Raw genomic sequence first — 16052 nt, 5'->3', positions numbered from 1 at the left:
GGGAAAAAATTAGGATTAAGGACCTGCCCGAAACGTTATGCGTGCTGGTGGCTGTACAAGAATGTAAGAACTCTTGTATATATAAGTAAATAAATAAAAAGTAACTCAACCAACACATTTGAAAGGAAAGTGCCGAGGTTTTGGTCCTTATAAGGTTTTGAAGACATTCAGGTCACATCCTTTGACCTCTAACAAAGGTCAAAGTTCATGACCCTTACCAGGTCATGACCTGAGTAATGTCGTACATGTAGTCGTGAGGAAGCATAGGTCACCCCATCACCCCTACCGTGAGGAAGCATGGGTCACCCCATCACCCCTACCGTGAGGAAGCATGGGTCACCCCATCACCCCTACCGTGAGGAAGCATGGGTCACCCCATCACCCCTACCGTGAGGAAGCATGGGTCACCCCATCACCCCTACCGTGAGGAAGCATGGGTCACCCCATCACCCCTACCGTGAGGAAGCATGGGTCACCCCATCACCCCTACCGTGAGGAAGCATGGGTCACCCCATCACCCCTACCGTGAGGAAGCATAGGTCACCCCATCACCCCTACCGTGAGGAAGCATAGGTCACCCCATCACCCCTACCGTGAGGAAGCATAGGTCACCCCATCACCCCTACCGTGAGGAAGCATGGGTCACCCCATCACCCCTACCGTGAGGAAGCATAGGTCACCCCATCACCCCTACCGTGAGGAAGCATAGGTCACCCCATCACCCCTACCGTGAGGAAGCATGGGTCACCCCATCACCCCTACCGTGAGGAAGCATAGGTCACCCCATCACCCCTACCGTGAGGAAGCATAGGTCACCCCATCACCCCTACCGTGAGGAAGCATAGGTCACCCCATCACCCCTACCGTGAGGAAGCATGGGTCACCCCATCACCCCTACCGTGAGGAAGCATGGGTCACCCCATCACCCCTACCGTGAGGAAGCATGGGTCACCCCATCACCCCTACCGTGAGGAAGCATGGGTCACCCCATCACCCCTACCGTGAGGAAGCATGGGTCACCCCATCACCCCTACCGTGAGGAAGCATGGGTCACCCCATCACCCCTACCGTGAGGAAGCATGGGTCACCCCATCACCCCTACCGTGAGGAAGCATGGGTCACCCCATCACCCCTACCGTGAGGAAGCATGGGTCACCCCATCACCCCTACCGTGAGGAAGCATGGGTCACCCCATCACCCCTACCGTGAGGAAGCATGGGTCACCCCATCACCCCTACCGTGAGGAAGCATGGGTCACCCCATCACCCCTACCGTGAGGAAGCATGGGTCACCCCATCACCCCTACCGTGAGGAAGCATGGGTCACCCCATCACCCCTACCGTGAGGAAGCATGGGTCACCCCATCACCCCTACCGTGAGGAAGCATGGGTCACCCCATCACCCCTACCGTGAGGAAGCATGGGTCACCCCATCACCCCTACCGTGAGGAAGCATGGGTCACCCCATCACCCCTACCGTGAGGAAGCATGGGTCACCCCATCACCCCTACCGTGAGGAAGCATGGGTCACCCCATCACCCCTACCGTGAGGAAGCATGGGTCACCCCATCACCCCTACCGTGAGGAAGCATGGGTCACCCCATCACCCCTACCGTGAGGAAGCATGGGTCACCCCATCACCCCTACCGTGAGGAAGCATGGGTCACCCCATCACCCCTACCGTGAGGAAGCATGGGTCACCCCATCACCCCTACCGTGAGGAAGCATGGGTCACCCCATCACCCCTACCGTGAGGAAGCATGGGTCACCCCATCACCCCTACCGTGAGGAAGCATAGGTCACCCCATCACCCCTACCGTGAGGAAGCATGGGTCACCCCATCACCCCTACCGTGAGGAAGCATGGGTCACCCCATCACCCCTACCGTGAGGAAGCATGGGTCACCCCATCACCCCTACCGTGAGGAAGCATGGGTCACCCCATCACCCCTACCGTGAGGAAGCATGGGTCACCCCATCACCCCTACCTCCGTTAAATTAAATCCTATGAGCCACTGGTGCTTACCTTGCAATGATTTGATTTGATGATTTCGGGGTTTAGCGTCCCCGCGGCCCGGTCCTTGACCAGGCCTCCTGAACCAGGTGGTGTTTCCAATTGGCGCTCAAGCCTCCCTGTCCAGGACTCAAACCCCGACCCTTAACTGTGGGGCCAGGGTGCCGTGTTAATAATTCAAAAAAAAATTATATTCATCACCGCTTCGTTTGAATCATTTATGTTAGTTTAGGCACAGAAAATGTTATCAGATAGTTTTGCTTCCCTGAACTAAACATTGTGGTGAAAACATATATTATGCGGTGAAAAATGGCCGGATGTCACATATTTTTATCTGATGACTGAAAATATCAGATTACAGTATTTGTCGACGCGGTTTCCGTTAACCAAAAATGCCAAAAATAGCCTGTTAACTATTACGTCCAAAAAATTATTTTTTTTATTTTATTTTCATCTCACTATTACATGTTGTTTTTGGCTTGGCGCCTTATTTGGCTATTACATACTTTTCATCCTACGAGTAACTTTTTTTTATTTTTTTTTTATTATTATGTTTACATGCGAGCATGCGTATAAGTATAATAAAAGCAAAACAGAAAACAAACTAGAACAAAACAAGTAGAGCACAAAAGTACAAAATTACAAAAGTACAAACTTGCAAAATTACAAAATAACAAAAGGTCTAAGTACAAAACACTGGTCTGAACGGCCGACAATAAAAACACAACAATAAAAACAAACACGACAATAATAAAAAACAACAATAATTACAAACACGGGAAAATAGTACAGAAATGACAACATTGCAACACATAACACCCAAACCCTCACCCAACAACCCAACCCAAACAACCCAAACAACCCAAACACCGGAACATAATTATACAAAACGAGCTTACTGGCCCCGTAAATCACACACGGAGAGGCACCAATGCATAATGATAATAAAAACAAGAAAGTTAATACAAATACATAACACAGAAACAAAAAGAAAACTACAACTGCAATACATAAGGAGAACAAAATCAGGCTGGGCCACGCTAGCAGCCCGAAGGGCACGCAACACCACACAAACAAGTGCACAACCAGTACAATAAAAAAGCACAAAAACATAAAACCATAATAATAGGACATCCACTACCAGACACACTCAAGCTAACACAGGAACGCACAGGAACCGGACAGACACACACAATCCACACTAATAAACCCACAACCACAAACTGGAGTACGCAGGAACCAGGAAAACACACTCGCCCCACCCACACACACACACGCGCGACCCGCACTCCACAACCACGCACACAAACGGAAACAAACTACAACATCCACAGTAAACAAAGAAATCATTGGCGAGGAATACATTTCTCAGAGAGAAGAACCTTTTTCTCAGGGAACTTATCCCAAGGATACTTCTGCTTATAGGCCTCCCAGACCAAATACTCCATGTCGGTAGAGGAACGATCCCCCTGCCTCCGCGGGGCCCGCATAAGCTCAGGAATCACCAAGTCAGGCGGAAACGGCCACTCCCTAAGCTCGCCGACGCAAGTCGTATAACGAGGCAGGGTAGGGCGAACTACCCTCTCCGAGGAAGCAGAAGACACTGAAGAAGCATAGACAGGCCGCCGAGACGGACCTGCCGCCAAACGCACAGGAGAAGGCGATGGCTGCCGAGATGGTAACACCTCCACCGATACCGCAGGAGATACAGAAGAGACAGCCGAAGATGGAAGAGGCATCAAAGCCGCCGCCGAGGAAACAGGGAATGAGGAAGGGGGCACGGAACCCTCAGAGCGGGCAACTTTTTCAACACCACCACCAGGTCACTACGCGCACCATGAGCCTCACCAAGGGAAACCACCTCCACAAAGAACCGGAACCATCCGACGTGAGCGACGCACCCGAAGCATGATCCACAGGCACCACACCAGAAGGAGAGGCCGAAACACCGGCAACTGCAGGCTCATGCACCTCCGCCACCACCGTAGAAGGCGACGCAACCGGAGCTACCCCGTCGTCGCCGGAAAATCCACAGTCGTCTAATTCGCTAACATCAGCCAGGCAGAAGAAAAACGCCGGGAACGCTTAGGCTCTGGCCACACATCATCAGAACCGGAGGCTGACTCAGAGACACGTGAAACACAAGCCGGGCGAACCGACGCTCGTCGTAGAACGGCAACATCCTCAACCATATGGGGTACCAGGCCGGGCACAGGAGGAGGCGCCGTAGCGCCCCCAGCACCTAGCATAACCGGGACACACGGCGAGAGCGCAGGGACAGACGCAGCAGGTGAAGAACTCGAAGATGGTGGAGCCGTTCAGAAGGCAGTCGTAAGATCCACAGAAACTCCAGGGATACCAACTGGAGCAGGACGAGCACCCGACGGCGACACAACCTCAGGAGGAGAGGCGACAACAGGAGGCACTACAGTCGACACAGGGGGCACAGCATCGGCCAAAGAGACGTTCACATCCACACCCACCAAAGCCTCCTCCACAGGAAGCAGCGGGAAATCCTCCTCACTGAAGAGGTTCACGGACACAACGGCAGACACAGAACACCCAGCAGCCTGATGGCCCAAAAGGCCACAATGATAACACGTCCGAGGCTGGCGGGCGTAAAACACCAGAACGTGGTATCCCAGGAGTCTCACGGAGGACGGAATGTCTGATCGTAGTCCAGCGTGCGAATGTTCGTCCGCGCACCCATGAGCGTCCCCCGAGGAAAGCATGTGCAACTGTGCCAAACTTGCCGAAGTAACGCCGTAGCAGTCCCTCCGGAAACTCCAAGGATGCTCTATGAACACTGACATAAGTGAGGGCACCATTACGATCGGAAAGGGTCACAGTGCCCACACCGTCCGGCAGGGGTAAGGTCCGCCCCTCGTAGCGACGGAGAAACTCCCGATACGTCAGCTCCTCTGTCAATTTGATAATCGCCCGACGAGCAGTCACCAACTCGATGCCATAAATATCCACCACAGGAACATGAAGCATTTCACACAACACAAGCGCCACCTCCGTGTACCCCAGCTCGGCCAGAAAACTCGAGGCCCACGGACTGAGCCCGCATTACAGGGGGAAGTGGGACCCCCCATCTTAAACTCCATGTTAGCACTGACCAGGCGGGCAGAGATGCACACGCCCCCAGCCGGCCAAAACTCTCCGTTACCAAAAAATTCCAAAAATAGTCTTAACTATTACATCCAAAAAGTGAAAATTGTTATTTTATTTTCATCCCACTATTACATGTTGTTTTCGGCTTAGCGCCTTATTTTGCTATTACATACTTTTCATCCTACAATTAACTTGACACATGGCTACATACGAGTCAAGGTCTCAGCGGATCCCCACATTAGGGGTCGAGGCTTCCACATAATAATAATAATAATAATTTATTTGCAAGAGGGTACAATGAGTTGGTGAGATTACATAAGATTGGTATTTTTACATTCATGCAAAGCCACTGATATACATAGCGTTTCGAGTAGGTCCTTAATCTAACATATTAAATAAGGTGAAAAAGTACATTGTAGCAAGGTTTTATATCAATATTTTTATATCAACACACAATCGACTTGAGAATGGTCCAGGACGGACCGAAACGTCGTCGTCCCTTCACTTTCTGGTGTGTGGTTTGGTCAACATATTTCAGCCACGTTATTGTGACTCCTCGTCTGCTTAGGTTGACAAAAGTGATTACACTGGCAAGGATATGTCTTAAGTACTAATAATGGGAAAGTGGGTAGTACAAGGTACAGTGTGAGTTTGAAGCACAAGGTAGGAAACTATGAGGATGAAATTAGGTACATTTCGGTTTTACTTATGAACAGCGCATGGGCCAGACAATTTTTTAATTCATTAAGGAATAAGTTCCACATTGGGGGTCGAAGCCTCGACGGAACTCCACATTCAACCCGTTTTCGATTCAAGTCCATTACATCCAGAGGTTAACCCCTTCAGACGCATTCAATAATATTAATTAATATTTGAGAAAATTCCTGTTTTGAATGAACAGCATGTAAAAATTTAAGAATGCGTCTGTGGGGTCGACCACTGGATGTAATGGATTTGAGTCGAGGACGGGTTGTTCTCAGACCAAGTAGCCAACAATGATATAACCTCTTCCACTCTACCAATAACCGTTGGAGTGCCACAGGGCAGCATCTTGGGACCTCATCTATTTCTTATATACATCAATGATCTGCCTAATGTCTCTAACATTCTTAAACCTATATTGTTTGCTGATGATACTACCCTCATCTACTCCAACCCCAACCCACATACACTAAATAATGTTGTTAATAATGAACTAAAAATGTCCACTTATGGATGTCAACCAACAAACTAACACTTATCATAGAAAAGAACTACTGCATCTTATTTCGGAAGCAAATCAACAAATGCAATTCAGCTTCAGATAGACAATGTTAACATTAGTAATAAAAATTATGGAAAGTATCATGGCCTATTCCTAGACAAAAGACTCAACTTCAGCACCCACATACAACACATAACTAAGAAAGTTAGCACCCACATACAACACATAACTAAGAAAGTTAGCACCCACATACAACACATAACTAAGAAAGTTAGCACCCACATACAACACATAACTAAGAAAGTTAGCACCCACATACAACACATAACTAAGAAAGTTAGCACCCACATACAACACATAACTAAGAAAGTTAGCACCCACATACAACACATAACTAAGAAAGTTAACACCCACATACAACACATAACTAAGAAAGTTAGCACCCACATACAACACATAACTAAGAAAGTCTCTAAAACAGTTGGGATACTCTCCAAAATCAGATATTATGTACTTAACTCTGCTCTCCTCTCACTATATTATGCACTAACCTATCCCTATATTAATTATGGTATCTGTGCATCGAGTTCAACCACTGCAAACCACCTCAAGTACATCATCATCCAGCAAAAATCTGCTATCAGAATAATAACAAATTCTGCTTTCAGACAACACTCAGCCCCTTGTTTAAATCCCTAAACATGCTAAACATAAACTCCATTCACACATTCTCTTGTGTCAACTACATTTACAAAACCCTGTTCTTAAATGCAAACCATCTTGAGGTTATCTTGAGATGATTTCGGGGCTTTTTAGTGTCCCCGCGGCCCGGTCCTCGACCAGGCCTCCACCCCCAGGAAGCAGCCCGTGACAGCTGACTAACACCCAGGTACCTATTTTACTGCTAGGTAACAGGGGCATAGGGTGAAAGAAACTCTGCCCATTGTTTCTCGCCGGCGCCTGGGATCGAACCCAGGACCACAGGATCACAAGTCCAGCGTGCTGTCCGCTCGGCTGACCGGCTCCCTAAATGCTCTAACCATGCTCTGAAACTCTCCATGGACAGATGTAATAGGACCCATTATCACCACACCAGAAATAAATATCTCTTTGATATCCTCAGAGTCAAACTTAATCTGTGTAAACACTCTATGCAACTAAAGGGACCTAGTCTATGGAACTCACTCCCTAATGAATTAAAAAGCTGTCCAACTTTTGCGTCATTCAAAAAGAAACAAACTGAAAAGTACCTAATTTCATCTTCATAGTTTCCTACCTTACACACAGACATCACAATAGCGTGATGCATCAATGAACAAATCCACAAGGGCCGTGACGAGGATTCGAACCTACGTCCATGATCATCCCAGACGCTGCCTTAATCGACTGAGCTACGACATGGTCAAAAGAGTTGAAACTCCTTTTCATATTGAAAAAAGAGTTGAAAAGATTGCACTGCTAGGTTGATGTCCCCTATGTTAGTAATTCGGACTCCCAGTTAACATTAGCAGCAGCAGCTATAAAATTGCCTATAGCAGTTTCATTGTGCAGCCTAAAGCTTATCTCCCTTGTCTCTAGAAGTGGTGTGTTAATGTATTAGGAGGTAGGTGGTGTTAGGAGAAATGAGGAGTAATGGTCTGTAGTGCTATCGATGATTATCCCTGAAGTAAGTGGAGAGGTTATGTTGGTCCAGATGTGATCAAGAGCCGTGGCAGTACTATCAGTGATTCTAGTAGGTCTAGTGATTAAGGGTATGAGGTACAGGAAAAATGGGACTTCACATGAAATACCCATATTTTTGCCTATAAAATTCACTATTTCATAACGCCGCATTGGACAAAATACAATTTAAAAAACAAAATCAAGCGATAACACAAATCAGATTAGCTTACCTTAAATTGATTTATTTCAAAGAAAATTTGAAGTAAAATACACGTTTTCTCTGAACTAGATTTTTGGCAACGACTCTGCCATTTTGACATAATTTACCTTTACACATTCTCTCTCTCCTGACAACGGGAATTAAGCTGACCTTCCCCAGGATAGTACAGTCGGGGTCGTTCTTCACTCACGATCGAGAAATCCGGGTTCGAATCCCGGGCTGGACAGAAATGGCTGGGCGTGTTTCCCATTGCCTAATATGCATGTTCATCTAGCAGTAAATAGGTATTCTAGGAGTTAGTCAGCGAGTTGTGCTTGCGGGGGATGAGCTTTGTGGAGCCGCATCCTGGGGAGAGTCAGTATTCGACCTAGGGGGTGGGGGTGACTTGACATAAGCCTAACATGTATGTGTATATACCTACATATGTTGTACCTAGTAGCCAGAATGCACTACTCGGCCTACTATGCAAGACCCATTTGCCTAATAAGCCAAGTTTTCTTGGGTATATATTTTTCAATTATTTTCTTATGAAATTATAAAGCTATCCATTTTATTATGTATGAGTTCTTTTCTTTTAATTTGAGTTAAAGCTAACGTAGATATATGACCGAACCTAACCTACCCTACCTAACCTAACCTATCTTAACCTAACCTAAACTAACATAACTAAGTCAATAATTTATGTTCCTAATATAATATAATAATAATTCAAATAAACCAATTGGATTTATTTTAAATAAAGAAAATCACTTGGCCTATTAGGCAAAACAGGCCATGCATAGTAGGCTGAGAAGTGCATTCTGGCTACTAGGTACGACATATATATATATATATATATATATATATATATATATATATATATATATATATATATATATATATATATACATATATATATATATACATATATATATATATATATATATATATATATATATATATATATATATATATATATATATATATATATATATATATTTATATAACTGAAAACTCACACCCCAAAAGTGACTCGAACCCATACTGCCAGGAGCACTCTGCATCTGGCGTACAGGACACCTTAACCACTCGACCAACACGACCGGACAGAAGAGTTACATATATATATATATATATATATATATATATATATATATATATATATATATATATATATATATATATATATATATATATATATATGTCGTACCTAGTAGCCAGAACGCACTTCTCAACCTACTATGCAAGGCCCGATTTGCCTAATAAGCCAAGTTTTCATGAATAAATTGTTTTTCGACTACCTAACCTACCTAACCTAACCTAACCTATCTTTTTCGGCCAGCTAACCTAACCTAACCTATAAAGATAGGTTAGGTTAGGTTAGGTAGGGTTGGTTAGGTTCGGTCATATATCTACGTTAATTTTAACTCCAATAAAAAAAAATTGACCTCATACATAATGAAATGGGTAGCTTTATCATTGTATAAAAAAAAAATTAGAGAAAATATATTATATCATGAAAACTTTGCTTATTAGGCAAATCGGGCCTTGCATAGTAGGCTGAGAAGTGCGTTCTGGCTACTAGGTACGACATATATATATATATATATATATATATATATATATATATATATATATATATATATATATATATATATATATATATATATATATATATATATATATACAACTTTAGAACACTTTCCCACCAGGAGACTCGAACCCTAGCCAGCACAGAAGCCTTCCAGCAACTGGCATAACAGGTACGCCTTAACCCGCTCACAATACCTGTTATGCCAGTTGCTGGAAGGCTTCTGTGCTGGCTAGGGTTCGAGTCTCCTGGTGGGAAAGTGTTCTAAAGTTGTATACTTCACTCTCGTGTTTAGGAGAGTTGTGCCTTAAGCATAGACACTGTGTCTTCCCATATTAACAGGGACTTGATGAAATTAACGTCTAAATGACCCCTCACTTGCTCTAGTGCTCTTGGGAGGTGTTGATCTTTGGTGTATTTAAATACTCCGAAATTACCATCTCTTTTAAGTGTCTGAGCAGGTGGTGAAGAGGGTTAAGGCGTACCTGTTATGCCAGTTGCTGGAAGGCTTCTGTGCTGGCTAGGGTTCGAGTCTCCTGGTGGGAAAGTGTTCTAAAGTTGTATACTTCACTCTCGTGTTTAGGAGAGTTGTGCCTTAATCATATATATATATATATATATATATATATATATATATATATATATATATATATATATATATATATATATATATATATATTGACTGCCTGTCCCCCGACACAATTATTAATTGTTGTTATTTCCAGAGTAGCTATTTTACTGCTAGGGGGGGGGGGGCTATTACAAAGGCTTCCCCCCCCTTATGGGGCAGCCTGTGTAACTACACCTAAGTGTAGTTACAGTGTGTAACTACACTTATTGTGTGTGTGTAATTACCTAAGTGTAATTACAGGATGAGAGCTATGCTCGTGATGTCCCGTCTTTCCAGTAACCTCATTTTCTCTCACTAGTTCATTGATTTGTTCCACCTGTGTGTGTGTGTGTGTGTGTGTGTGTGTGTGTACTCACCTATTTGTACTCACCTATTTGTGCTTGCAGGATCGAGCATTGACTCTTGGATTCCGCCTTTCTAGCCATCGGTTGTTTACAGCAATGACTCCTGTCCCATTTCCCTATCATATCTAGTTTTAAAATTATGAATAGAGTTTGCTTCCACAACCTGCTCCTTAAGTGCATTCCATTTTCCCACTACTCTCACGCTAAAACTTCCTAACATCTCTGTGACTCATCTGAGTTTCCAGCTTCCACCCCACTTTGTCAATTCCCCTGAGTATTTTATATGTTCCTATCATATCCCCTCTGTCCCTTCTTCTTTCTAGTGTCATAAGGTTCAGTTCTTTCAGGCGCTCTTCATATCCCATCCCTCGTAACTCTGGGACAAGCCTCGTTGCAAACTTCTGAACCTTTTCCAGTTTCCGTATGTGTTTCTTCAGGTGGGGACTCCATGATGGTGCGGCATACTCTAAGACTGGTCTCACGTAGGCAGTGTAAAGCGCCCTAAAAGCCTCCTTACTTAGATTTCTGAATGAAGTTCTAACTTTCGCCAGTGTAGAGTACGCTGCTGTCGTTATCCTATTTATATGTGCCTCAGGAGTTAGATTAGGTGTCACATCCACTCCCAGGTCTCTTTCTCGAATCGTTACAGGTAGGCAGTTCCCCTTCATTGTGTACTGTCCCTTTGGTCGCCTATCACCTGATCCTATTTGCATAACTTTACATTTACTCGTGTTGAACTCAAGTAGCCATTTCTCTGACCATCTCTGCAACCTGTCCAGGTCCTCTTGGAGGATCCTTCAAGCCTCATCTGTTAAACTCTTCTCACTAATTTTGCGTCATCCACGAACATTGACATGTATGATTCCACTCCTGTAAACTTATCATTTACGTAAATTAGAAAGAGGATTAGTCCCAGCACCGATCCTTGAGGTACTCCACTCGTTACTGTTCGCCAGTCCGACTTCTCGCCCCTTACCATTGCTCTCTGGCTCCTTCCTGTTAGGTAGTTCCTCACCCATGCTAGGGCCTTTCCGCTTACTCCTGCCTGCCTCTCAAGTTTGTATAGCAGTCTCATGTACGATACTGTATCAAAGGCCTTCTGGCAGTCTAGAAATATGCAGTCTTCCTTGTCCTGTGTGTGTGTGTGTGTGTGTGTGTGTGTGTGTGTGTGTGTGTGTGTGTGTGTGTGTGTGTGTGTGTGTGTGTGTGTGTGTCTGTGTTTTAATTATTATTTTCTACCACAGACGTGGCCACACATTTACAATGCTAACTAGCATATATATTTTCTTCTTTCCTCCGTGGACAGGGTGAGAGATCTGCTAAACATATAGTTCAGGGATTTATTGAACAATCAACCACAGAAGATGATTGTAGTGCTTCTAAAATGCTAATCTAACCTACAGACATAAATACACATAATTACGCCTGCCCTACATAAAGTGGTCGATGTGTTCTTTACATAGTGTCATTAATGTGCACCTACAAAGGTGAAATGTAATTCTGATCAGCTTCCACATATACTTTATAAGCATATATGTACATACGCGCACACACACATATATATATATATATATATATATATATATATATATATATATATATATATATATATATATATATATGTCGTACCTAGTAGCCAGAACGCACTTCTCGGCCTACTATGCAAGGCCCGATTTGCCTAATAAGCCAAGTTTTCCTGAATTATTATATTTTCTCAATTTTTTTTCTTATGAGATGAAAAAGCTACCCATTTCATTATGTATGAGGTCAATATTTTTTATTGGAGTTAAAATTAACGTAGATATATGACCAAACCTAACCTAACCTAACCTATCTTTTTAGGTTAGGTTAGGTTAGGTAGCCGAAAAAGTTAGATTAGGTTTGGTTAGGTAGGTTAGGTAGTCGAAAAACAATTAATTCATGAAAACTTGGTTTATTAGGCAAATCGGGCCTTGCATAGTAGGCAGAGAAGTGCGTTCTGGCTATTAGGTACGACATATATATATATATATATATATATATATATATATATATATATATATATATATATATATATATATATATATACACACATATACATACATTTATGGCTCTCCTACTCTGAGTGGGTGAGTTAGCTGATAGAGAAACTAGTGTGTTATTAAGCACTTAACCACTGAAGGTGATTAAGATGCTTTTACAAGCTCAGGTTATATAGTTTTCATCACAAACATTGTGTAACTGATACATTACATTGTCAGTCTTGGGTACAAGTCCAATATATCATAAAGTGTTTCAATATTCATATAGAAGTTACACAGTTCAGCATACCTCAGCCCAGGAGGGCGAAAGTCAGTCAATATGGGACATTCTACAATATAATGTTCAAGAGAGTGCATGTTTTTTCTTTCACAAAGTTGACACATTGTGTACTCGACATTTGGGTTTTGAGAAAGCTGCCAGATACATCTATATCCCAGGCGTATTCTGGCCACTATAACATCACATTGCCGGGTTCTTGTTCTATTAGTCCCATATGTGAATGTCTCCTCACGATATCTATCATAATATTTAATGCTACAACTTTCAGGTCTTTGTGAATTTGTTAGGTCGGTGAGATTTTTATTAGATATTTGTTTAAGTATTCTCTTTGTCACTGCTAATGAAACACCCATATCAATTTCTACCACTAGTTTTCCACAGGCTGTCTTTGCAAGCACATCAACAGTGTCATGCCTTGAGATGCCAACATGTGATGGTATCCATAGGAATCTAATTTCAAATCTCTTTTGTTTTGCAGCTAAAACATTCATTCGAATATTACTGACTATTTTCTGGGTGTTACTACTATGTGCGTTCAATGCCAAGAGTGCACTCTGCGAGTCACAGTCCACTGCCTTTTTTTTAATTCAGTGGCAAGGTATATGCCTTCAAGGCATATACCTTGCCGTTGGTATATACTTGCATATACAATGGTAACGTCCCCGTAACCATTGTAATGGGGACGGGGGTAATGTCTCTCCTTTGTCCACTATCTTGCCCTTAGTTAACTAAACTTAAAGACCCCAGAGCTCTACCACAGCCTTCAGTCCACTCTTCGTGATCTTAGACGGTTGATCGCCTTAGATACTATACACACGAGGAGTTTGCTAGGGGCGCAGTTAACTACTGCGCCCCTAGCAAACTCTTGAGACCTTCTCAGCTGCCATCCTAATTGACAGTGAAACAGCAAACCGTCAATTAGATACAATTCTCCGGGTATGGATCCCCAATTAATTAAAAAGGAAGGGATGAATTTACGTTAAGTGTGGATTTGTGGAAAACCAAGGGAATATATCTGATATTAAAATAGAATAGGCTTGCTTGGAAATATATACCGACGAGTCATTCAATAGACCCGGCTCGTGGACCTCGCGGTGAAGACAATCATATATTCTTATGGGTAAACTCAAAACACAGAACTAGACATAACTCAGCAAGATTTATTAAATCAAGATTATCAAATGGAAATAAAAAGAAACCCGCCCTATCTGAACACTTCCTAAATTGAATATAGTCCTAATTGAGGCAAATGAATTAAATGGGTTTAAATTCAACTGTACTAAACTCTAAGCACTTTACCGTAATACTCTAAGACCAGCCTGATGTTCGCCTGGCCTCCTGGAGGTGACGTTTGTCTCCCAGCTGCATACTCCACACTGTCCTACTCTTTGTCTTCCAGATAGTGAAGCTAGCTAAGATTACTCTGACTGCTAGATTACTAAGCAGGGTTAATTGAACAAACTAATCTTTTTACTGGCCACCCAGATGGTTGAATTCTTACTGAAACTGATGGTAATTCTATAGGCATCTAGAAACCTTTTTTTTCTTATTACAATATTGAATAGTGACCTGTATTTATAATTTAGTGAAATTAATTTAGCGGAAGTGAATCTTCAAGTGCGGAGGCTTCTGCACTCCATTACCGATAAGCTACTGAATGCCACTATAAAAAACCCTCAAACTACCGCCAGATGATGTAGACCGCCACCCACAGGCAGCTAAGTACATGGAGTCCAAGCAGGTTATAGCAAAATCAAAGTAACCAACCAAAATCAACTCATTCCGTCTCAAACAAATTTCAAAACAATCCTCCCCGGCTGTCAGTATCAGTGCATGCTGCCCGCCTATCCCGCCACCGCGCTGCCTGACGCAAGTTTCTTCACAACATATACCCCCAGTCCATTCTAACCAATCATGTCTCCTAAAAATGTGACTGCGCAGGGAAATAAGGGCAACAAACCCCTTAACAAGGCATCCATCCCGGCCAACTCTAACAGCCTTCGTGTTTCTCCCTCTGGAAGCTCTGGGGTCCGCGGCGGCGGTGCTGCCCTCCCCTCCTCCCCATTGAGCCAGGGAGCGGTGTCCTCTCAATCTTCTCCTATTAACATGCTAACATCCCAGTTTACGCAATTCAAGCGAGCTTCCGGTCCCTCACCGGATTTCCCTAACTGGACCGAGAATCAGTGGTGCAAAAAGTTGTGCCTAGTCCTTGAGTCTCAAAATGCTATCATCTTGAGTCTTCAAAATGAGAATCTAGCGAACCGCGCGAATCTCCATCATCAACAACAAGAAATAACCCTCCTCCGCGAGGATATTAGAAACTTTAAGGCTAGCCAAGACCAACTCCAGTATGACTTGAATGATCTCCGTGAGGAAAACAATCTTCTGAAAACTGATGATTCAAATTACGACTTTTTATACCGAAAATATGCCAATTACTGTAAACGGCGATGGGTCATATTTTGCCCAAACCCCCCTGCAGTTTTCAAAATGTCTGAAAAGTCGGAAATTTGACTCCTGAGCGTGATTTTTGAGCCGAATTCTGACTCTCTGCACCTATTTTCAGTTTCAAATTACGACTTTTTATACCGAAAATATGCCAATTACTGAAAACGGCGATGGGTCATATTTTGCCCAAACCCCCCTGCAGTTTTCAAAATATCTGAAATGTCGGAAATTTGACTCCTGAGCGTGATTTTTTATCCGAATTCTGACTCTCTGCACCTATTTTCAGTTTCAAATTCGACTTTTTATACTGAAAATATGCCAATTACTGAAAACAGCAATGGGTCATATTTTGCCCAAACCCCCCTGCAGTTTTCAAAATGTCTGAAATGTCGGAAATTTGACTCCTGAGCGTGATTTTTGAGCCGAATTCTGACTCTCTGCACCTATTTTCAGTTTCAAATTACGAATTTTTATACCGAAAATATGCCAATTACTGAAAACGGCGATGGGTCATATTTTGCCCAAACCCCCCTGCAGTTTTCA

At 43.4% G+C, this 16052-nt stretch overlaps 1 protein-coding gene across 1 annotated transcript in view; it reads right to left on the bottom strand.

Moving 5' to 3' along the window:
- Window positions 1-14443, bottom strand: part of LOC123755920 (probable G-protein coupled receptor B0563.6) — a 32441-nt gene extending 17998 nt beyond the window's left edge. The window contains exon 1 of the mRNA XM_069300206.1: window positions 14361-14443. The gene's annotated coding sequence lies outside the window, so the exon portion shown is untranslated. The remainder of the gene's footprint in view (window positions 1-14360) is intronic.
- Window positions 14444-16052: the final 1609 nt, after the last annotated feature.

This window comes from Procambarus clarkii, chromosome 43 (genome assembly GCF_040958095.1).
Source record: "Procambarus clarkii isolate CNS0578487 chromosome 43, FALCON_Pclarkii_2.0, whole genome shotgun sequence".
NCBI classification, from domain to species: domain Eukaryota; kingdom Metazoa; phylum Arthropoda; class Malacostraca; order Decapoda; family Cambaridae; genus Procambarus; species Procambarus clarkii.
This window is presented reverse-complemented; position numbering and strand designations above follow the sequence as displayed.